At 40.2% G+C, this 24,087-nt stretch overlaps 1 pseudogene; it reads left to right on the top strand.

The window, feature by feature from the left end:
* Positions 1-15,542: 15,542 nt before the first annotated feature.
* LOC110542190 (small integral membrane protein 15-like) lies at positions 15,543-15,752 on the top strand (annotated as a pseudogene).
* The last annotated feature ends 8,335 nt before the right edge of the window (positions 15,753-24,087 follow it).

Genomic DNA, 24,087 nt, shown 5'->3' with positions numbered 1-24,087 from the left:
GTCCAGCCAAGCGCTGCTGAGCCCGAAGGCGCCCAATCAAACCCAGCCGAACTCAGCCATACCTAGCAGCCTGTAGGCTATCCCACTAATGGCGCCACTGCCAAGCAAAGTGGCGCCCACTGGATTCTAGAGGAACTTTATTGAGCCAAGATGCGCCGAGCTAGGACCAAGCAGCTGAGACTAGCAGCGCTTGACAGGGCCAGTTTACAGGCAGTGACTCTGAAATGCCAGTCCCCGTGTACCCGCCACAGGACTCTTTTCTAGGGGAAAAGAAAAACGCTTTTGACTTCAGATTGAAGAACTTAATACCCGTGACACTCTGATCTCGCTACTGCCACCCCAGCCCTACTAGTGCTCGGAGTTTCTTAGCCAGCTTCCATCCCCTCAAGTCCTTAAACCTCTGTACTGTTTCTCCACAAATCCTGCAAAATTATGTTCTTCATCTCCTATGGTGTGGGAGAGCTTCACTGGCCTAACTTTCCAATCCCACCACCACTTTGATGTTGCTAAGCTACTTGGAAACAAGTACGGAAAATGTCCTTCGTCCATAGTGGCTCCAATGGTGGGTGAATGGGGTTGGTGAAGGTTAGCTACTGTAACCAAAAAGGAAAAAAAAAAGCCAAAAAAATAAAAATAAAATAAATAAAACAGCCCTGCCCAGACCAACTTTCACCTCCTACCTTAACCCCCCCCCCCCCCCCCCGGCAAGTTCAAGATGTTTCTGACTTGTGCTTGCTCTGGCTCATCTCCTGCCCCAAGCTTAAATGAGGTCAAACAAGGCAGCAATTGCTGATACCATCAATATTCTCACTACGTATCTATCCTCTGAGTCGGGGGGGGGGGGAGCGGGGGAAGGAAATGCCCGTTTTAGGTATTTAACCAAGAGTGTCAGAAAATGAGTAAAGTGCAGTAGCAGTACTTTATATATTTGGATAGGTAATTCAAGAAGGAACTCAAGTAATAAATGAAGGAGATACATGGAATATGGAAAGTGAGACTAAGAATAAGCTTTGGGGGATAGCTGTTATTTATTTTACTTAAATAGTAGTATAGTAATTCTCCTTCAAACCAAGTAAGTTTCCAGAGGGAGGAAGATTGTTGTTACGTTGAGGCTAGTCTAGGTCTAGTCTATATAGAAAATTTCAGGACAGTCACAGCTACCTGGCCAGACCTTGTCTTCACAAATCTTTTAGGCTAATTGATATGAATTCTTATTTTATTTTTATTTACTTATTAGTCTTTTGATGAAAGATTTCTCTGTGCTGTCCTGGCTGTCCTGGAACTTGCTCTGTAGACCAGGCTGGCCTTGAACTCACAGAGATTTGCCTGCCTCTGTCTCCTAGCTGAATTCAACAAATTAGAAACAAAAACAATAATACAAAGAATCAACAAAATCAAGAGCTGGTTCTTTGAAAAAAAATCAACAGGATTGACAAACCCTTAGTCAAAGTAACTAAAAGTCAGTATCCAGTTCAACAAAATCAGAAATAAAAAGTGATGCCACCACTGCTTATTTTAATTGCAAGAGAATATCATGCAAGACTTGACAGCCCAAGCCAGCTGGTTATCACATCACCAAGAGGTAGAGGCAGGAAATCAGGCTCATTCTGGGGTACATAAAGAGACCCATCACAAAAACCAATTATAACAACAGCAACGACCTCAAAGTTAGCCTTGGCCTCCCATCATAATGCTTCCTCCTGCTACACCTCTATCCTGTCTTCCACACTTATCCAATCATTCAGGTTCCTTCCTACTTCCATTGATAACTTCTATTTCCTTGCAAGCCTCCAAAATTAATTATCCCCTCTCTCAGTGCTAGCACCCGGTTTTCGTCTCTAACCTTAACTTTTGGCTTCTTTACCTCTCTCTCCTCTCTCAAGATCCATTCATGCTGAGTTAAGAGGGAAAGGCCATAAAGCAAACCAGTAGGTTTTCAGAATACCTAAGGATTATTTAAGACTCTCAGTGTTCTTTTTCTCAGTTAACCAAATGATACTGGTTGGGTGTGACCTTTTGAGTTGACAAAAGAAAGCTTGTGAACAAAGAGGGTGGCATAAGAACTCTTAAAATAAAAACTTTCTGTTTTTCATCAAAATGTTATCTCCTCAAAGTAGTAAATTAAGCTGGCATTCTATCTCGGTTTTATTTTTAATTGTTTTGAGACAGGGTCTCTTATTTAGTCTGGCTTCAAACTCCTTATGTAAATGAGGATGACCTCAAACTTCTGACCCTTCTTTCTCCATCTCCAGAGTGCAAATAGGCTTGGGCCACTATTCTGTCCTGCACTGCTACGGATTAGATGTAGGGCAGGGCCTCATACATGCTAGACAAGTGCTCTACCTATTAAGGTACATTCCCATTACTCAGCATTCTTTAGTATGCATCCAGTCATTACTTTCTGTCTGAACACAGGGATCTGCCATGCAGCAGGATTTGTAGGATATGAAAAAGTTTTTTAGAAACTTTGCAAGTGCTAGAACTGAGATTAATACTTTGTCTAACAAGAATGGAGAAATATTTTAATTCTATATTTCAAGACAAAATTATATGTAACTATAAAATTAACTGAAAAACACTGAGGAAATATTTTCTTAGAAAATAATAGTTAGAAGTCCCAGAAGCCAGGGACAGAGGCATATACTTGTAATCCCAACACACAGGACATAGAGGTAGGAGTTCAAGACTATCTTCAACTCCATAGAGACTTTGAGGACAGCTTGAGATACAAGAGACCCTGTGCACTAACACTTGAAAGACAAGGGGCTAGTTTATCCAACATAATGAGATAGTCTCAAAAAAAATTGACTTAGAAATATAGTAGGTTTTGTAAGAAAAAAAATTAACTATATAAAAGGCAAGATACACAATTTGTATTGTATGATACCATCTGGGTGAAAAAGTATGTTATATATATATGTATATGAACATATATATATATATATATATATATATATATATATGCTTCAGTATTCATGAATTACTCAGACTGATTAATAGCTGCCTCTGGGGAGAGTCATTGGGTGTGATAAGATATGGATCAAGTTTCACTGAAGGACTGACTGATCGTTCTCTCTCCCTCTCTCTCCCTCTCTCTCTCTCTCTCTCTCTCTCTCTCTCTCTCTCTCTTCCTTCCTCCCCCCCTCCTCCTTCTTTTAAACAGGATCAGACTGGCCTCAAAGTTCTTATATAGTACAGGCCGACTTAAAACTCACAATCCTCCTGCCTCAGGTTTCTGAATGCTAGGATTACAGGGGTGGAACACAACACATAGCCAGTTTGAAATTCTTTATAATTCATGCATATGAGATATTTTTTGAAAACTTCCAAAAATATAGTCTCTCTTCCTCTCCCTAAAGTGTTGGACCCAAGTGTTTTCCCAATATGTTCATTCCAGCCTTCAAAATAAGGTAATTCTAGAGAAAAGGTAATTTCTAGAGAAAAGGGATGTTTAGAAATTTATTTCAGGAACCTAGTATAACTATGGTATCAAGTCTGACAAAAATATCATTTAAAAAGTTTCTATCAGTTTCCTTTTTAAATATACGCACAAATATAGTATTAGCAAATAAAGTCTGGCAGAAATATAAAGCAATAATTTTCATTGAACAGATACTGTGTGTTTAAGTGTGTGTGCATTATTGAGGCCAAAAGTCAGTGGGGGTATCTTCCTCAAGCATTCTCCACCTTTGGGAACAAGTATTTAATTAAACCTGGAGCTCATTGATTCAGGTAGGCTGGCAAAGGAGTTCCAGGGATCCACCTGGTCCTGGCCTAACACTGGGATTATAGATTTGGACACTGAAACTGACTTTTACATAGGTGCTTGGGGTTCTAAAATAAAGTCTTCATGTTTGTTCAGCAGAAACTTTTCCCCAGGACCAGTTAAAATTTATTCTCAGAAATAGAAAGTGGGTTTAGAAGCACGAAATGAAGTAGTAATAACTGATCATTTAGTAGGTCAAAGAAAAAACTTGTTACCATGATACCTTCATGCCAGGAATGCTAGTTACTTTTTTTTTTTCTTGTGCTGGGAGTTAAATCCAGGGTTTTAAGTGATTTACCACCTAGTTACATCTTCAGCACTCTCTTTCCTGGAAACAAGTACATTAATAAAATAGGAATAAGAATAAAAATTTAACATAACAAAGGATATCTGTCTCCAAAGGAAAACCAACATTATGGTACACCTGGCTTTCACAGGAAAGCCCCAAATAAATAGAAAATGTCTATTGTCATAACCATTGTCATACTGGAAATGAAGGACCAAAGGCACAGGCCTCAAAGTATTTTCCAGACTAGAAATAATATGAAAGTTTTAATAAAGAATATGCACTGTGGGACTGCCAGGCAGGATATGCCCACTAATGCAGTAGTGACTGTTAGGAGAGGAACTGATTGTTTGCTGATTGGATTTGAGACCTGCCCTGCAGGAGGAAATTCTTGTCTGGTACTGTAAAGCTGGGAAACCTGCCCAACAGGTCGTAGGCCCTAGAGGGGGGACCTGAAAGGAAGTAATTTAAAAACTCAACTGCAGATCAGGCATCTCCATCCCCACTTACATCCCTGTATAGCTTAGAAGTTAGACCCACCTGATACCCACTATCCCTTGAGTCTCCTCCTCTACCTCTTTTACGTATAAAATCATTCCTTTAGTTTTTTTTTTAAATATAAACAAAAGACTGGAATAGAAAAATGTAACATTCTTTGTTTCAGCAGTAAATGAAGGAAAAAAGATATTGCCCTTTTGAAGTTCTGAGGTGAGGTGTCTGTCCATGTTAGTATGGTTGGATACAATATGCTATCGCAGAAACACTTCAAGGTTGGAATGGTCTTTCAGGCACCATGGCATCCATCCACCTGCTACTGGCCACTGTGCTATAAACTAAAACAAATTGTGCATTTTTCCAGAGCCATTGTCTTTGCTTTTTTGTTTTGTGGGTTTTTTTTTTTTTTCTGTTTTTCTTCTTTTATTTTGTTTTTTGGATTTTTATGTTTTGTTTTAAAAATGTTAACCAGAGGCGGGGGGGGGGGGAGAAAGTAACATTAATATCCAGCCACTGCTCAAGCCACAATATCGGCAACAGCTGTTTCCTTCTCACTGATAAGAACAAACATCCAACTGAGACACTGTGAGCCCTTAACACACTAGGGCCACGATTTGTCACCAGAGGAAATGAGTTTACATCAAAGAAGGTGTTGATGTCCACCCATTCTGCTTCCACCCCCTTCCCTGCCTTTGCTTGGGAATCAGAAAGCCTGATTGAAGGCCTGAAACTGACCCCATCCTTTAAAAGATACAAGAAAAGACTCCCACTGCTGGCAGGCAGGCTTTCATTCATCTCTTCAGAGACACTCCCAGGCTGTCTCTGGTGGTGGGGCCTGAATTCTCTTCAGAATCCCCCACCATGCTGTTGCCTGTTCTTCCATGGGGATATGGGGCTAACATCTTTTCTAATAAACTCCTTACTTCCCTGTAATCCTACTCAATGTCCCTCTTGAATACAACCTCTGGAACCTTTGAGGACCTCCAGTTGTTATTTTGCTAGATAAACATAGTATGCCCAAGAAACTTCCTTCTATATATTTTTGTTTATGTCTACAAATGAGTGATGTCTCAGCTTTGGTCAGAGAAGCTTTTATTTTCTTTTTTTAGTGACTGTAGAGACTTACAACTGGTCCAATTGCAGAGAATAAGTGTCTATTGAATGCTAGGCCCTATATATAACATGAGTGTCATGCTCCTAAGGCTTGGCCACAGAAGGGACAGAAAGAATATAAGAGCTGGTGCATGGAAAGAGGAATGTTTTAGAGTTTAGAATGTTTTAGAGGAATGTCTCCCGGGAAGAGCATGGCTGTTATACATTAGTTCTCAGCAGCCCTGAGTACCAGCATAAGAGGATTGGGCCCTTCAACAATCCATCATGTAAGGAGTGCCTCACAAGGCTGCACTCCTCCCTGAAGAGCTGTTGGCAGTTAATGATTGGTGGGACATGGAGAGACAATTTCCTCAGTGGTGTAATCACTGATAAGTTGCTTGTGTTCCTGTTAATAATCTCCCATTCATGCTCATGCAAAGAACCCTAACTAATCTCACTGGACACCATCAACAGAAAGATATGAAAGTAGAAGACTGGTTGTGAAGAAGAAAAGGATCAATGGGAGTGAGAGGCAACAAGAAGAGAGTGGTGGACCATAGTGAATATGATTAGAATATTATATGTGTGTCTGTGTGTGAGTGTGTATAGAAAATGTCATAATGAAACTCATTGTATGTATTAGTAATACCCTACTAAAACTTTTTTTAAAAAAAGAATATGTGCCATGAGACAGACAGACAACACACAATGGACAAATTCACACCTGAAGAGTAGGGTCATTTTAAAGCAGTTAAGAGAAGTTACTTGCTCTTATCTCATGAGATATTTATTTGGACCATAGTTGAAGAAATAAAAGTCAGGAATCTCAGTGTCTTGTTAAATAGATTTTATAACAACATTTGTCCTCCTTGAGACTGTCCATTTGGTGGTATAAGTTATCATGAGACATTAAGAGTTTGTTTCTAGTTGTTTGTAAGAGGTATCTTAAGTCATGGAATTAGGCTCAAAGCAATTAGGGTCTGCTTACTAGAAAATGGGAAATCTGCTTTTGATTTGGGGCCTTTTTGTCTTTAGAACCAGTGTTTCTGGAAGAACTACCTAATGTGATTAGCTTCTCTTTTTCGAGGTCAGTGCCAGCCTTGGCCATGGCCTCTGTGACCATTGATCCTACTGGATACACTTCTCCTTCAGCATGAGTTTAAATGTGTCTCTCTAATACACTAGACATCCTACAAACTCCAGGCATACGTATCTCTCTTTGAGTATTAGCTTTTCTTGGAATTTGTCTTTCCCAAAGTAAAGCACTTCTCTAAACAAGGACTCTACTCTTACTGCTATCATCACAGTGTATCTTCACTTCAGTGACACACCCTTCCTTAACCTCTCTATTTGCTTGAATTTCTTTTTCCTTCATTCATGCCTTGGCCCAGCCAGCTCCTTACACCCCTTCTTTACTTCTTTTCCACTTTGAGGCCTCATAACTTTTATTTCCATACAAATTTCCACAGTCAATTGTCTCCTTAAACCCTCCATGATATACTCCATCTCTGGACTTCCTGGAAATTTCTGACTCAAGATTGCCTTAACATTAGGCTAGAAGGAGGTCCAGTGACAAAAACACTTGCAGATACAGTCAGGATTTCAGTTGCTTTGGTATTCTCTCAGACCACATACCCCTATTCCTTGTTCAACTAAAAGGACATGTCATATGTATGATGTGAAGGTGAGTGTTCTCTGTTTTTGCGAAGGCATTCCACATAAACTTCAAAGTCCATCTAAAGGTAAAAGTGTGTGGAAGATATGAGAGAACATAATAACTGTCATGTGTAAGAACTGCCATGTACTTTATTTCTTTATAGTTATTTGTATGTAAATATGGGTGCACATGTAATGGTGGGTATGTGGAGGTCAGAGAACAACTTTTTAAAGTTGGTTTTCTCCTTCCACCTTTTTATGTGGGCTCTTGGAATTGAACTCAGTTTGCCATGATTGTCATTGAGCATCTCACTGGTCCCAATATTTTTTAAGGATAAATATATTTGGGAACATAAATGTTCCCAACATTTATGTGCATACCCATGTTAGTTATTATATTTTAAATCATGAACATTCTCAATAGAGTAGTTGATATTTGCCCTTTTAAATCCATAAAACTCCATTCATAAATTTAACATGTGTCCTAGTTTGATTTTATAGCAAAGGAATAATTTTCTAATGTATTACAGTGAGGCTTTTATACACACAAATACACACACACACACACACACATATATATATATACTCCATGATCATATATTAATATATCTTACTACAAACTTATACATATTGAATTTTATTAATTACATTTCAAAGTTAATTTCCTTCATTAGACATTTTATTTTTAGACAGGATCTCACTAAGTTGCCCAGGATGGAATAGAACTCACTCTCTAGAGACTCATACTCTAACCAAGGACTATGCATGGAGATAACCCAGAACCCCTGCACAGATGTAGCCCAGGGCAGTTCAATGTCCAAGTGGGTTACATAGTAATGGGAAGAGGGACTGCCTCTGTCATAATCTGATTGGCCTGCTTTTTGATCACCTCCCCCTGAGGGGGGAGCAGCCTTACCAGGCCACAGCAGAGGACAATGCAGCCACTTCTGATGAGAACTGATAGACTAAGATCAGAAAGGAGAGGAGAACCTTCCCTATCAGTGGAGTGGCATGCATGCAGAAAGGGGAGGGAGGGTGGGATTAGGAGGGGAGGAGGGAGGGGCTTATGGGGGGATACAAAATGAATAAAGTGTAATTAATAAAATAAAAAAAGAAACATACCTTAAACACACACACACACAAAAAGAACTCACTTTCTAGTCACAGAAGGCCTTGAGTTTGGGATCCTCCTGCTTCACCCTCTAAACTATAATTACAGACCTATGCCACTAGACCTGGCACCCAGCATTAATTTCATTTTAACACTTTCTATGAAAAGCCTGCAAATATGTGGAAAGGTGGAAGAGCAGGATAAGATATGTCAGTGCAATTTAGTCCCATATAAACCACACTTGTATTTTACAATTAGCATTCACCTGCTTCTTTTTTTTATCAATATCAATCATTTATCAATCCATCAGTCCATTGATCTGTCTCTAAATTTGTTTTCTATAACCTTTCAAAGTAACTTGCAGAAATTGCTGTGCTTTACTCATAGGCACTTAACCATGCACTGTTTTTAAAATATAAGTCTGTTACCATAGTACAGACCTATAATTTCAGCAGTAGGAAATCTGAGGCAGAAGGATCTTGAGTTCGGCCTGTCTCAAAAAAGGAAAAGGACCATGAGGCTATATAGATCAATGATAAAGCACTTGTCTGACATGAGACAGGCCCTGTATTCATCCCTCATATTACAAGCACACACACATATCATATAAAGCACATATTAGTGGATGGGCATGTAAAGACATCTATAGTACATTCTATGAGAAATTTCTGCTTATAATTACACTATGTAGGGTCTAGAAAGATGACTCAGCAGTTAAGAGCACTTGGCATTTTGCAGTTAAAGAACATGAGTTCTCTTCCTGGGCCCCCACATGGTAGCTAACAACCTTCTATTATTAACTTCAGTTCTAAGGAATCTATAGTTACTGCATGCTTGTGGTACACTTACATACATGCAGACAAAACATTCATACACATAAAATAAAAATAAATACAACATTTAAAAGTCACTGTGCAGATTAAATAACTCATGATCACATAGACATTTAATTTCTTAACTGATATCCATTTTTCTTTACTTTTGTTAACAGAATTCTACTTCCATTAAGTTTGGCTATGCAACTAAAGCCAGATAATGGATTACAATTGATTCAAGTCAGTTGTGGTAATGATGGTGTACACTTTCTCAGTTTCCTTTTCCAACAGCTATATCATACATGATTCAATTTTGGCTGAAAAGAACAAAATAATTCACATAGGGATGCTTCTGGGAAATCTTTTACTTTACTTAATAGAAGAGAAAAACTTAGCTTAGATAATTTGGCTTCTGTCAATTTTTTTGTCTTAAATACCAGTATGTGTGGAGATGAAATAATGTAACAACCATTTGGCAACCAAGAGAAGACAGAGGTAAGGACAAAACAAAACCCACTCTATAAGTATAGTCTTTGTATGTTCTTTATATCTAGAAGGGAAAAAAAATACAAGGCAAAAGATTTATACCACCATTATCAAGGACAAGAACCCGAATTTAGATAGGTCATAGACCCTAGGGAAGGAAACACTTCTACTCTTCTGGTAAATGGACATAATATTAAACTGACTCCTAGTGACTTATTACTATACTTACACATCGGTGCATCTCTCAACCCTCATCAGAGAAGCTTCTCCTTGTAGTTAATAGCAACACAGAGAAACCCAGCCCCCGCACTGGTCAAGGAGCCTAGAATAAGAGACTGTGCTTAGCACTGTACACATCTATAGCACACCCTTCCTCCTAAGGTTCAGGGGCTATCATGAAAAAGAAACCAGGAAAATTGTAAGATCCAGAGCCAGTGGATGTCTATTAAGAAAGAGTGTAATGGTGTTTGGGAGGAAATGTCCTTGTTGTATACTTGAGCATATTTTGAGTATAGGCCTAGGAGTGGTATAGCTGGATCTTGAGGTAGCTTTATTGCTAATTGTCTGAGAAGGCGCCAGATTGATTTCCAAAGTGGTTGTACAAATTTTCATTCCCACCAGCAATGGAGGAGGGTTCCCTTTTGTCCACATCCTTCCCAGCTTTATTCATAGTAGACAGAATCTGGAAACAACTTAGAAGGCACTCAATTGAGGAATGGATACAGAAATTGTGGTACATTTACACAATGGAATATTACTCAGCAATTACAAACCAGGAAATCATGAAATTTGCAGGCAAATGGTGGGAACTAGAAAAGATCATCCTGGGTGAGGTATCACAGAAGCAGAAAGACACACACGGATATACTCACTTATAAGTGGAGATTAGACATATAATATAGGATAATCATACTAAAATCTGTACACCTAAAGAAACTAGTCAAGAAGGAGGACACTGGGTAAATATGTTCAATCCTCATTCAAAAAGGAAAATCCTCATTCAAAAAGACATTGGAAGAGGGAGAAAACAAGGAACAGGACAGGAGCCTACCACAGAGGGCCTCTGAAAGACTCTACCCAGCAGGCTATTAAAGCAGATGCTGAGACTCATGGCCAAAGTTTGGGCAGAGTGCAGGAAATCTTACGAAAGAAGGGGGTGATACAAAGACCTGAGAGGGACAGGGGCTTCACAAGGAGAGCAACAGAACAAAAAAAAAAATCTGGGCACAGTGGTCTTTTCTGAGATGGATACTCCACCCAAGGACCATGAATGGAGATAAGCTAGAACCCCTGCACAGATGTAGCCCATGGCAGCTCAGTGTCCCAAGTGGGTTTCCTAGTAAGGGGAACAGAGGCTGTCTCTGAAATGAACTTTGTGGCTGGCTCTTTGATCATCTCCCCCTGAAGGGGGGGCAGCCTTAGCAGGCCACAGTGGAAGACAATGCAGCCATTTCTGATGAGACCTGATAGGCTAGGGTCAGATGGAAGGGGAGGAGGACCTCCCTTGCAGTGGACTGAGGAAGGGGCAAGGGAGGAGAAGAGAGAGGGAGGGTGGGCTTGGGAGGGCATGAGGGAGGTGGCTACAGCTGGGATACAAAGTGAATAAATTGTAATAAATTTAAAAAAGAAAAAATGATAAAAAATAGTGTTTGGGGGAGTCAACAGAGCAGTTGCACATATGAACTTGCAGTTGCAGTGGTTTTGACAGCATTCACAAGACATGCTAGGAGTATTACCTTATCTGATTTCAATTTATACTATAGACCATAAAAATAAAAACAGCACAATACTGGCACAAAGATCAATAGAATAGAATAAATGACATGATCTTTGGCAAAGATGTCAAAAGTACACATTAGATGAAAAACAGCATCTTCAAAATGTGATTCTGGAAAGACTGGACATCTACATATAAAATAATGAAATTGTATCCTTATCTCTCACCTTGCCTTGCCCAAAGACAAGTAATTCAATATAAGACCCAAAAACCAAACTAAGGTTGTATGAAAAACCTCATGGAAAGCCATTAACCTGTAAACCAGTTTTTTATAAGCAGCTTAAATGGAGGTATCCTGCATGGGTAGATAAGGGTACTTCCAGAAGCTACAGATTATTAACAATTCTAGGATAAGTGTGAAATATTTCTCTATGACTCGTTACTCATAAAGGTCTCAGAGAACTCCAAAACAATACAGGCTGTTGCCATTGTTCTTGGTTGCCCCCAGAGCTAGATGACAAGACCCTATTGCTGAAGACACTTTATACTTTGGTTGCATAACAGAGAAATTAAACTGGAACTAACCAGAAAACTTCCTTACTACTGGCTATCTTTAACACTGCTGGAAGACACTGTGCAGGCCACTGGGAGACAAAAGTCATCAATCTTACCCAGTTGTGTGGACCTTGAATGTTACAATACTGACTGTCAGGCAAGATTCATTCACTGGTTAAATAGTGGCCTGAATGTTATGGAGATAATTAACCCCTTTCAGATTAGATTTGAGACCTGCTTCACAGGAGAGTTCACGCCTGGTACTTTAAATCTAGTTGAAAGGTCATGGCTGTGAAACTCATAGTCCTGAGGAGTGGGAATCAGCTGCTTTTATCTTGATAATTAGATATGTTGTCCCACTATCCTATAACTACATTTATACCTACTGCACTCAACTTTAGCCAGAGGAGTTTGTTTGTTGTTGTTTTTTTGTTTTGTTTTGTTTTGTTTTGTTTTGTTTTTTTTGCAGTGGGCTGTGGTTAATACAGAAACTTACAAGTGGCTAAAGTGTTGAGAATAAATGACTCCTGAGTGAGTACTTGGTCCAAAATAGGGCATATATATATTACCCCTCCAAGGCTCAGGGAACATCATAAAAGAGGTGTGGGAAAATGTAATAGCTAGAGAAGGGGGACTGTAAAATTATCTTCTGGACATGACAGGGCCATTGTGCTCATGAGCTCACAGCATCTGTGGTTATCTACACAAGACCTGAACAAACTTGGATTCTTCAACATTCCTTCCTGGATTGCTGACGAGCTCTTGAGGCCACACCCCCAGATGAGGTGGCAGTTTATGGCTGTTGGAGGAGGGGAGTAGTTTTTCTTCAGATAATTTTTTTTTCTTCAGTCAGTTAACAGCTGTTGGAGAAGGGGAGTAAAGAGAAGGAAAGGGGGATGAATATGATCAAAATACATTATTGTCAAAAAATAAATAAATAAGAAACATCACTGGAGATAGATTTTGAAGTGAATGTTGGGACCCACCTCTTCCTTTCTCTTTTGTTAGCTACTCACACTAACTCAAGCAAAAGCCTTCCCTGCCTTTGTAAACTTTGTATACTTGAAAATCTTTGTAAACTCTCAGGGCACACAAGTGGTCATGCCCTGCCCCCAGACTTCACTAATGGTTCTAATGGCTGTAATGGCCATTTCCAGCCCCAAGGTAGAAGCGCAGACAGGCCCCACCCTACAAGAAAAATACCATCACTCTGAGCTTGCTCTCAAATCAGGCTACATAATTCCTCTACTGTGGAAAGCTTTGCTCCCCACAAAACCTATAGAAACCCTGTATTCTGGCAAGTTTTCTGCTGTTTTTCACTCTAGCAGAGGCAGCCACCCTCCTGTGTTTTCCCTCCTGATAAATCTCTTGCATGAAGTTTTATCTATTTATTTTGGTGCAGTGTGACTATGTGGTATTTTTTGGTTCCTAATTGCCAGAATACCTTTCTATCTCAATTGTGACATCTTTCACTTTCTGTAATATACTGCCCCAAAACATTGGAAAAACCAACTATACCTGAAACATTTAAAAATGTGAAACAAAATCAACATCCTTCCAGGGCTATACATGCCTTAATCTCAGTACCTAAAAAGGCTGAAACAGTAAGATGCTATTTCAAGGCCTGCCTAGGCAACTTAGAACATGCCTCAAAATAAAATATTAAAAAAAAAAAAAGGACCAGATGTGATGGCACATGCCTTTGACGCCAGCTCTCAGGAGGCAGAGGCAGGTGGATCTCTGTGAGTTCAAGTCAGTCTTGTCTACATAGAGAATTCTAAGCTAGCCAGGACAACATAGTGAGATCCTAGCTTGAAAAAAAAAGTTAAGAGGGTGGTGCTGATATGTAACTTGTTGGTAGGTTACTTGATTAGTGTGTACAAGGCCCTAGATTCTAGCTTCAATACCACAAAAGTCAATTAGTCAAGTAAACATTTCTTCCTTTTAAGTTGCTTGTCTTAAGCATTTGGTTGCAGTATGGAAGACTGGCTAGTATAAATCTTGATAAAAGAAATAAAAAGTTGTGTACTGTAACTCATTCTGTTGTTCCACAGAACATTAAGATTCATTGCCTTTGTGTAATCATCTTTTTCCCTTTTTAAAAAAATATTTTCTATCTGGTGCAGTGGCACACACTTGTAATCTCAATACTCAGGCAGGCAGAGGCAGGCACATCTCTGTGAACTCAAGGACAGCCTGGTCTACAAAGTAAGTCTAGGACAGCCAGGGCTACACAGAGAAACCCTGTGTCTGAAAGGATGTGTGTGCAGTGCCCCTGGAAACCAGGAGAGGGAGTCAGTTCCTCAGGGATTGGAGTTTAAGATGATTATGAGCCACCCTGTGGTTGCTAGGAATTGGATCTAGGCCCTCTGGAAGGGCAGCCAGTGTTCTTAAGCACTGAACCGTCTCACCAGGCCACAGATTGTTATTTTTCTGTGGTGCTGAGGATCAAACCCAAGGCCTCATTCATCCTTGGTATATACTTTTTGACTGAGATGTATTTCTGCCACCACTTTAATTTTTATATTTACCTTAATGAAAAGAGAAATCAGATCATCCGGATTTAAAAACAAAACAAACAACTCATTAATAGTAAATCATCTAATTTTCATCAAGTCACTGAGTACTTACATGTGCTTCAATTTTATCATTAGTTAAACGGACCTTGTGGGTACCCCGACCTGAATCAGTCATTGGGCACCAGTGGTTTCAGGAAGCAGAGGAGCTGCGGATCAAGGTCTAGTGGTGTTGAATGCAGTGGTGTAGGAGTACCCTGGGTATGAACTACAGGGAGACTGTTTTGGAGGACAACTCATTTATTGAAGTAACGGGCTAGCTTATATAGCTTGAGTCAGGGGGAGGGGGAGGAGAGGCTGAAAGAACAGGGGAGTAAATGCACCTAATTTGCATAAGCGGACCTGATTGAAGACATTCCAGCATTAATGACACCCTCATCCAAAGTGCTGCAACAGAGGCAGGGGCTTTCCAAATGTATCAGATTAGCAGACTGTGGGTCACATGATTAGTGAGAAGGCAGTTCTTTGGGGAAACAGTAGCTTAACTGACTCTAACATGAAGTAGCCTTTGTCTCTATGAAGTTGAGTGGCCCTACTCCTGCTGTGCTCTCTGAGAGAAATGTGGGCCATGGGCAATACTCTACCATCCCTCATCTGGCTTGGGAACCCACAGGACATAACAAGAATACCTAAATGTATTATATATATATATATATATATATGCTTTTAATATTTACAATAAGAGCTGAACATGATGATTCATTTCTGTAATCACAACATTTAAGAAACTAAGTAATTGAGAGTTCAAAGCTACCCTTGGCTACATAGCAAGACTCTGCCTCAGAAAAGATATTTACAATAGAGATGCATTCCAATAGATTATTTAAAAAAATAATATGTACATGTAGCTTTTCTGCTTCTAGCCTGGAGAATTTAAGCCTTTCCAAAGTGTGTGGAAGCACTAAAGGCAACCAACAGTCATGTAAAATGTGATTGGCTCAATGATGATCTCTGGAAAAAAATTAGAAATCACTACTAAAGCATAAGATGCTTGACATAAGGGCTTGGGCCACATATGTTGTAGAATGGGATGCAAATGATTCATATGGCATTCTTACTACAGATATGTCGGCCCTCACTTTACTGTTCCTAGCTAGTGCTGCTTTGTCCTAGAAGTTGGCCATGATGATTGAAGCCAGAGAGAAGGAACAAAAGAAAAAACAAAAACTTCAAGAAAACATTACAAAAGCTAAATGATTTTTTTTTAAAAAAGGATTGCAGGGGCAAACAGGCTCTGCATATAGAAGAAAATCATCTGGAAACTTCTGCAGCTTTGGAGGGACTCACTAATGTTCTTCTATTCGATTTCATGATAGTGTTATTTCATAAATTAAATCATATCTAACCTCAACACTGTAGGAACTTTTAGGCTTGAAAATATAAATCTGTTGGTATCTACTGACAGGTATTGTAAGCTAGCATTTATCCTACAGGTGGAGCATGCTTAGCCTCAAGATTCAAAGCCCAAAGTACTGCAAAATCTGATATCTGTGTTCAGACAAAGTGGAAAATTCCATGTCAGATCTTGTGATAAGCTGCAACCAAAACATTGGTGCACTAAAATGTTTTGGAAAATTACCTTCAAGCTATGAAAAATATAAATGATTCTTTTTGTTTGGACTTAGACTCCATCTTCAAAGTATTATGTAAATACTCTAAAATCTGAGAAAAAAAATATTATTCACCCCAAGCATTTACTTAGAAACACTCAGTAACATAACAAATGGGTGTCTTTATCAACTCCCTCTCCTCAAAGCTTAAGGAACTATGCAGAAGAGATGAAAGGATTGTAAGAACCAGAGATGGTGGATGACACCTAGGAAACACTGTCTTCCACACAGAACAGGATCAATGCATATATGAACTATGGCAGCACACAGAGGGCCTACTAAGACACAAGGGGTCCCAGCACTGAAAGGGGGAAGTAGACAGGAGTTCCCACCCCTAACAAAGAAGTCTGCAATTGATACCCACTGGCAAAGGAAAAATCAGTTTTCTTCAGTGGAGTCTCACTGGGTATATATTTATGACACTTTTGTGTAGACACCATGTCCAGGAGTAATGGCCAACATAAAACAAATGGTAGATTTGTTTTTGTAGATTTCCTTTGTCTCATATTGCTTTGTTTGGGCTTGTTTTGTTTTGTTTAATTGATCCTTTGATTGTATGCTTTGGTTTCCTTTTTTGTGTGTTTGTGCATGTTTCTTGTCTTTGTTTTTCTCTGGTTTTTAGGGAGAAAAGGAGAAAGAAAGAGAGAGAATTAAATTCAGTGGGTAGGTAGCAAGGGAGGTAGGGAGGATCTGGTGGAGGCAGATCATGGTCAAAATACATTGTATACAACCCACTAGAGATACGGTTGCTAGGAAACCGTCCTCTCTTCCCTAGGACAGCCAAACAAGGGAAGCCAGACAGTTAATGGTTTGGGGGCCTTCCTATAGCCAATCAATTCAAAATGCAACACCCCCTTTTGTGTTTCAACCAATAGACGCTTGCCAGGCAGAAATTCCCCTGCTCTGGGCACACTGGGAAGGACCAGACTCTTTAAATCACCCACCTACAGCTTTGCTAGGCCACAGAGGAAGACAAGGCAGCTACTCCTGAAGATACCTGATAAGCTAGGGTCAGATGGAAGGGGAGGAAGACCTCTCCTATCAGTGGATTTGGAAAGGGGCAGGTTGGAGATGAGGGAAAGAGGGTGGGATTGGGAGGCAATGCAGGAGGGGACTATGGCTGGGATACAAAGTAAAGAACCTGTGATTAATATAAAAAAAGAAAAATTAATAAAAAAAAGAAAAAATCACCCACCTAACCTAAGGGTGTATGAGCCCAAGCTGTAGCTTGTAAGAAAAAGATCCTCATGTGTTTTGCAACGAAAAAAAAAAAAAGCCTTCAATTAAAAAAGTAATTTGAAGCTTTGGCTTGAGGCAGAAGATTATGAGAAGCCAAACTCTTGGTTCCACAGGCACCTAGGTGTTAAAGGGCCAGTTCCTGTTTTCTCTTTCCTTAAAATAATGATGATAATAATTCTAGTAAAAAGTCATTTACTCAACCTGTAGTAAAAATTCTTTAAAACTGACAGTCATTTGTCATTTTGAACTTAAATGCTTAGTGAAACAGATCATGCAAAAAATGGCTTTAGATTATAATTTCTATCCAAATGGTGGTTTAAAATAGGAATCAGTTCTGGGGAGAGGATATTAGGAATGTCTAAGAGTTACCTTCTGAGGCGCAAACTTTATTTAGTTTAAAATACACAGTATTTTTTGTTGTCATATTTGACACATGGTGTTTCTACATAGCTCTGACTGGCCTGGAACTAGCCATGTAGACCAGGCTGGCCACAAAGATTTGCCTGCCTCTGCCTCCCACGTGCTAGGATTAAAGGCTAAAATATACAGCATGTTAATAGTGATTTTATTATTGCTTAATTCTTGGAATGGAAACATTACTGAGTTTCTTAAAGGAAGATTATAATTAATGAATGTGTCTATTTGCATTTTTTTTCTGACTTTAGCCTTATGACAACTTGTAATTATCAAGACCTCTTGCAATTTTAAACCTAATTTTAGAACAGATTCTTATTATATTGACCATACAAAACATTCTGGATTGAGTAATTGTTGTGCTGAGCACTGCTACTTGCTTAAGTGAGTTGCTAAGGAGTGTATTGTGATTTAAAGCTGCCTGTGAAAAGGGCAAGTGCTGTTTCTACCTTGGGTTCAGTTTTTTCCTTGTATCACTGGACTGACTAGAACTGTGAAACAGTTGCGCATGACTGATAATTTGCTAGTGAGGTAGACAGTACTTTGTTTTTTATTCCATCTGTTTACCACTCATATGGTAGTGGTGTCCTGTTACTGTTTACTTATTAAATGTGAAAATTAAAATTTCAAATTTATGAAGTTACACTCCATAATTGGTAAAGTTTTAAATTTGAAAAACATTCAGTGCATTTAGGAGCAATTGCAGGAACTGGATGAAATGGCAGAAGTGCAGAGTTAAAGAGTTTTCAGTGGTAAAACAGACTTGAGACTATTAAACACAGCTTTTCTAAATTCATGTCCAGTACCTTTGTTCACTGGAGAAATTTAATTGCTTATTAACATTTTCTGCTCCCCTGGCAATTAATTTTAAGTTACGGAAGCTGTCAAATAATCTTAATTAGGCTGGGATACAGAGTTAATAAAATGTAACTGATAAAAAAATAATAATAAAATAAAAAAAAACAAAAAAACAAATAATCTTAATTAAAAATGAAACTAAGTATTGAAATAAATTTGACACCTTTAAAATTTTTTATTTATTTATGCTTTTTTTAAAAAATGTTAAGAGTGTGAGGCTGGAGAGATGGCTCAGCAGTTAAGAGCATTGGCTGTTCTTCCAGAGGTCCTGAGTTCAATTCCCAGCAACCACATGATGGCTCACAACCATCTATAGCGAGATCTTCTGGCCTGCAGACGAACATGCAGACAGAGAACTATATAAATAGTAAATAAATAATACAAAAAGAAGGTCCTAGAGGGTGAACTTATGGGTGAGTATCAAATGGCCGTGGGTGTGGCAAGAATTGGAATTCATTTCTTTTTGAAAAAAAGTTGATAAAATAATTTTTTTTTGTAATTTTTCTATGTGTGGGTATTTCGTCTGCATGTTTGTTCTTATACCACATCCTTTCAGTGCCTTTGGAAACAAGTAGAGGTCATCAGACCCCCAGGAACTGGAGTTATGGATGGTTGTTAGCTGCCATGTGGATACTGGGAATAAAAAACCTGATTTTTTTTTGTAACAGTAGCCAATGGTCTTTACCACTGTGGAATCTCTCCAGCTCATATATATATATGAATGAGTGAAATACATATTTCACTCGTTCTGCCTTGGCTAATTTTCCTACACTATTTTCCATTCCACCCTTGATCTGTCTCCCTAGAATTGAAAGTCAACCTTAACAAGGAGCTGCACACTACCTCTGATATGCTCCCTAGAACAACTCATCTTTACATATCCATTTCTAGTATTAATAATTATTCTAGCCTACTCCTAGGGAGTAACATCTTGTAAAACTCAGCCCTAATATTAATGACAAATTACTCCACAGGCACCTGCTCAATCTCTATACTCAGGTACATGCTAGTATAGCCCCAAATAAGTCCCCCCCCCCGGGGTATGGATTATCTCATTTCCAGGATGATCACTCTCTAGCCCTTCCACAAGATTTATTTTTCTCAAAGACCCCAGTTGCTTACCTGGGCACTACTCATATCCCCTGAAGTCTAAATCCCAGAGCTAACTATATACAACCTTTCATTCATAAGTTTGAAGCCTGTGGCCTATGATGCCCTGTTAATTTTTTTCCCCAACATATCTACATTGGTAGACAGGAACCTAGTAGCATTTGCTGGCTGGTACCATGCTTATAGCCAAGAATGAAGCCGTGATCACCTTGTTGTACAGAACTCCTATGCCATCCAAAGACAATTCTCATGGAGACTACCTGGTTTACAGTCCTAGACCTAAAGAATACTCTGACCTACATCTTTGTAATCCTGACTCTCAGTTACTTTGCCTTTGAGTGGCGAGACTCTGACTTTCAGTTTGGTCAACAATTAACTTGATCTCTCCTGCCTCAGACTTTCCAAAGCAGCCTCTACCTGTTTGGCAAGGTCTTAGAAAAGGACCCTTTACCCTCACAGCTCCTTCCCCATAATGATGCTGGAGCTTTTGGTACTGGTGAGAGAAGGACAGTTTCTCTTTCAATGTTCTATTTATTTGCAGTATTGGAGTGGACTAGGTTGTGGGGGATGAGGAACTTGACAATTTCAAGTGTCATGATGGGCCACAGCTATTAACAGCCTGATGGAGTCCTCATGAAGTATGAAAAAAAGCTCTCAGTTTATGGTTTGTATACACAACAGAGTCAGGGTAGGCCCTACGTAGTCATGAAACAACAGTGCTGCCATGCATTGGATCTATTACTTGTCAAATTCCTTTTCCTTCTTAGTCTGTAAGGCCTCATCCAGGTTATAAAACACCTTGAAGACTGTATATAGTCAAGTGAAAAAGTGATCTTGGGGTTCCTTATTTAGCTTTTGACATCTTTGTCTCTTTTAATTTAATTTAATTAATTACACTTTATTCACTTATTATGTATCCCCCCATTAGCCCCTACCTCCTCCCCCATCTTTGTCTCTTATCCAAGAAGGACTAGCTGATGAAATGGACTGAAAGAAAAGAGAGGCCTTTGCTCTGTGTACTAGCTAGTGTATTTATACATAGCTTCAGTAAATCTGGAGCTAAACAGGGATGGGCTATCAGCTGGGCCTGCATTGTCCCTAGGAAGGTGCTTCCATGTGTCACAAGCATAGACCTTATTGGTCCATTGCCTCCCAGTGACCAAATGCAAAGCTTTTCCTTAAGGGTATAGAAGATAGTTATAATATATATTATAATACATAACATATTATATAATGTATATAATGTGTATAATATATGTACATTATATAATATAGTTATATTTTAATATACTAACATAATATAATTCAATGTAATAATATAACTATCTTCTGTGCCCTTAAATATATAATACATATTATATATTGATAATATATATTATTTGTTATTATATATATATGTATATATCTATATACTGACAAATTAGATCAAAGAAGATAACAAACTAACAAGATAACAAAATTATTTTTCTGGGTGGTTGGTGGTGCTAATTCAAGACAGGGTTTCTTTCTCTCTGTAACAGCCTTAGCTGTTCTGGAACTTGTTCTATAGACCAGGATGGCCTCAACCAACCTGTCTCTGCTTCCCCCAAGTACTGGGATTAAAGGCATTTCCTCCCCTCATCCCCTAACCCACTTAAAAATTCTTTAATAAAGGTGTAGAGATCTTGGCTAAAAGACGCAAGTTTGGCTTCTAGCTGGGTAATGCCAGACAGGGAAAGGGACTGTGGGACTCTGGGAATGTCAGACTGAAAGGGACTTCCAGGTCTTTACCAGTTACCCCAGGATTGGAATATTGGCCTTCTCTAGCAACAGAAACTGTTTGTTTCCTAAAAGTATTTTCGGAAGTGAGTGGCGTGAGGAAGAGAAAACAGCAGAACCACCAGGATAGGGAATTTGGGATCAGTAAGATGAGGTGTGGCAAAGGAGGACCATTAAGGCGATCTTTACCTGATAATGAGGGCATCAAGATTCTGGTCAAACATGTACAACAGGTTTTTCTCACATTTGGACCATGAAAAAGAAACACAAAATCTTGATCAGGTAGAAAAGTTCAAATAGCTGGGATGTAACTCAGCTAGGAGAGTGTAGGCCTAGAATGGTAGAATACAAATCTGAAATCCTAGCACTTCAGAGGTAGAAGCAAGACAATCAGAAGTTTCAGGTCACCACAGTGTGCTTGTGGATGTAGAAGACACCTTTTGGATGTTGAGTCTCTCATTCTACCTTCTGAGTTCCAGGCACCAAACTCCAGTCATCAAGCATGGTGGCTTTCACCTTTACCCACTGATCCATTCAGATCCATTTAGCATCAGTCTTTCCTCCCTCCCTTTCTTCCTCCCTTCCTTTTGGTTCAGTTTTCTTTTTCTTTTTGAAACAGGATCTTATATAGCCCAGGATGACTTCAAATACTGCTTATGTACCTAACGATGACCTTGAACTCTTGATCCTCCTTGTAAGCCCCTTGAGACGTGAGAGTGGTCTGTCCTTGTTCCAAGATTACTCCAATGGCCTAGGCTGGCCTAGCTCCTCGAGGTGCTCTCACGTGATCAGGCTTCACCCCCCTCCCCGCCCCAGACTATTTTAACTGTCTTAATAGCCTTTTCCAGCCCCTCAAGTTGCAGGCAGCCAAGCTCAGCCCTACATAGAAAGGAGGAAGACAGACCCCCATGAGACCCACAGACCTGCCCTCCTTTTTACTACCATGCTGGTCATCAAGGAGCCCACCAGTGCATGGCCAGGCAGCAGCAGGAGCCACCACAATGTGAAAGCATGAGGTGGACAGTTGGGGAAAAAAATAAGTGGAGCAGCTTGAGCATTGTGAAGAGAGATAGCACTGGAAGCTCAAGGGTGGAGTGGAAGAGCTTGTTGTGAGTGGCCAGTCCTGCTTCCTGGGGCCGTGGTGAGATCCCAGCCCAAGCTGCCACTGAGGGCCATGTCTGGGACCATACCTACACAGCAGCAGGGGTCATAGCCCATATTACCATTAAAGAACATGGGGACATACGTCCCTGGTTGGGGCAACTGTCAAGGACCATGTGGATGTTCAGGGGCTGTACATTGGCCCAGCCACTCTCTGGCTGAGGTACTCTGGAGAGCTAGCCCTACCTCTCACCAGAGGCAGCACTTGGTAGAGCAGACCCTGCACCTTGCTCAGGCAGCACAGTGGAGCTTGCCCTAGTGGCAGGGGTGTGGGTGAGCCAGCCTCAAGGACTTGAGCATTGGAAAGCTTACTCAGGCAGTAGGAAAAGCTGCCTACAGGGTCATGAGCTCAGGAGCAGTAACCCTGCCTCTCACCAGCTGCAGTACTCAGGTGAGTGGGCCCTATACATTACCTGGACAAACAGCAGAGCTGGGACCTCAGGTGAGCCAACCCCACAGGCAAGATCCCAGGAGAGCTAGCCCTGCCGCTCATGTGCTATGAGGTGGTAGCATTGGATACAGGGGTATTGTGCCTGATTCAAGAGACCCCAAAAGACCACCAGGAGTCAAGTCCGTTTCAAAACACATGAGGATCTTTTTATTACAAGCTATAGCTTGGACCCACACTCTCACAGATGTAGCGGTTGAGAGTAGAGTGCCTAGTGCTCAGGTTAGGTGGTTGATTTGAAGATTCCAGTCCCTCTCAGCATGCCCAGAGCAGGGGAATTTCTGCCTGGCAAGTGTCTATTGGTTGAAGTACAAAAGGGGATGTTGCATTTTGAATTGATTGGCTATAGGAAGGTCCCCAAACCATTAACTGTCTGGCTTCCCTTGTTTGGCTGTCCTAGGGGAGAAGGGTGATCTGGATCAGTTTCCTAGCAACTCTATCTCCAGTGGGCCGGAAAGGAATGAAGTAAGGCTGGTTCCTCCCCGTAGGTGGCTGGACATGTCTCCACCTGTTTGGCCTTTGTTCAGGCTTGTGCTTTAAACTTTAAACCAATATCTCAAAAAACTACTTTTTAATTCTTTGGTCTCTCAGGGGTGATTCCGTCCCTCCTCCCCTTTCAACACATATGGTAGACCAGAGGGCTGGCCCCAAGGGCATGAGAGAAGGAGAGCTGGCACCAAGGACACTAGAGTGGGAAAGTTGGCCCATCCTCTCTTAGGCTATAGCCCTTGGAAGTCCACTGCTATCTGTTTGTCTTCCTCCTTTGCTCTGCATAGTGTTAGGCAGGGCTCTGTGTGTCTATGGCCTGCCTGTGCTGTGGGGAGGAGGGCAGGTCTGGGGGTGTCTTTCCGTACCTATGCCACATGGCACGGTGGAAAGAAGGTTGTTGTCTTCCTCCCGCGCTGTGCTGCTTGGATTTAATTTGATTTGATTT

The sequence above is a fragment of the Meriones unguiculatus genome, chromosome X (assembly GCF_030254825.1).
Source record: "Meriones unguiculatus strain TT.TT164.6M chromosome X, Bangor_MerUng_6.1, whole genome shotgun sequence".
Classification (NCBI taxonomy): Eukaryota; Metazoa; Chordata; class Mammalia; order Rodentia; family Muridae; genus Meriones; species Meriones unguiculatus.
This window is presented reverse-complemented; position numbering and strand designations above follow the sequence as displayed.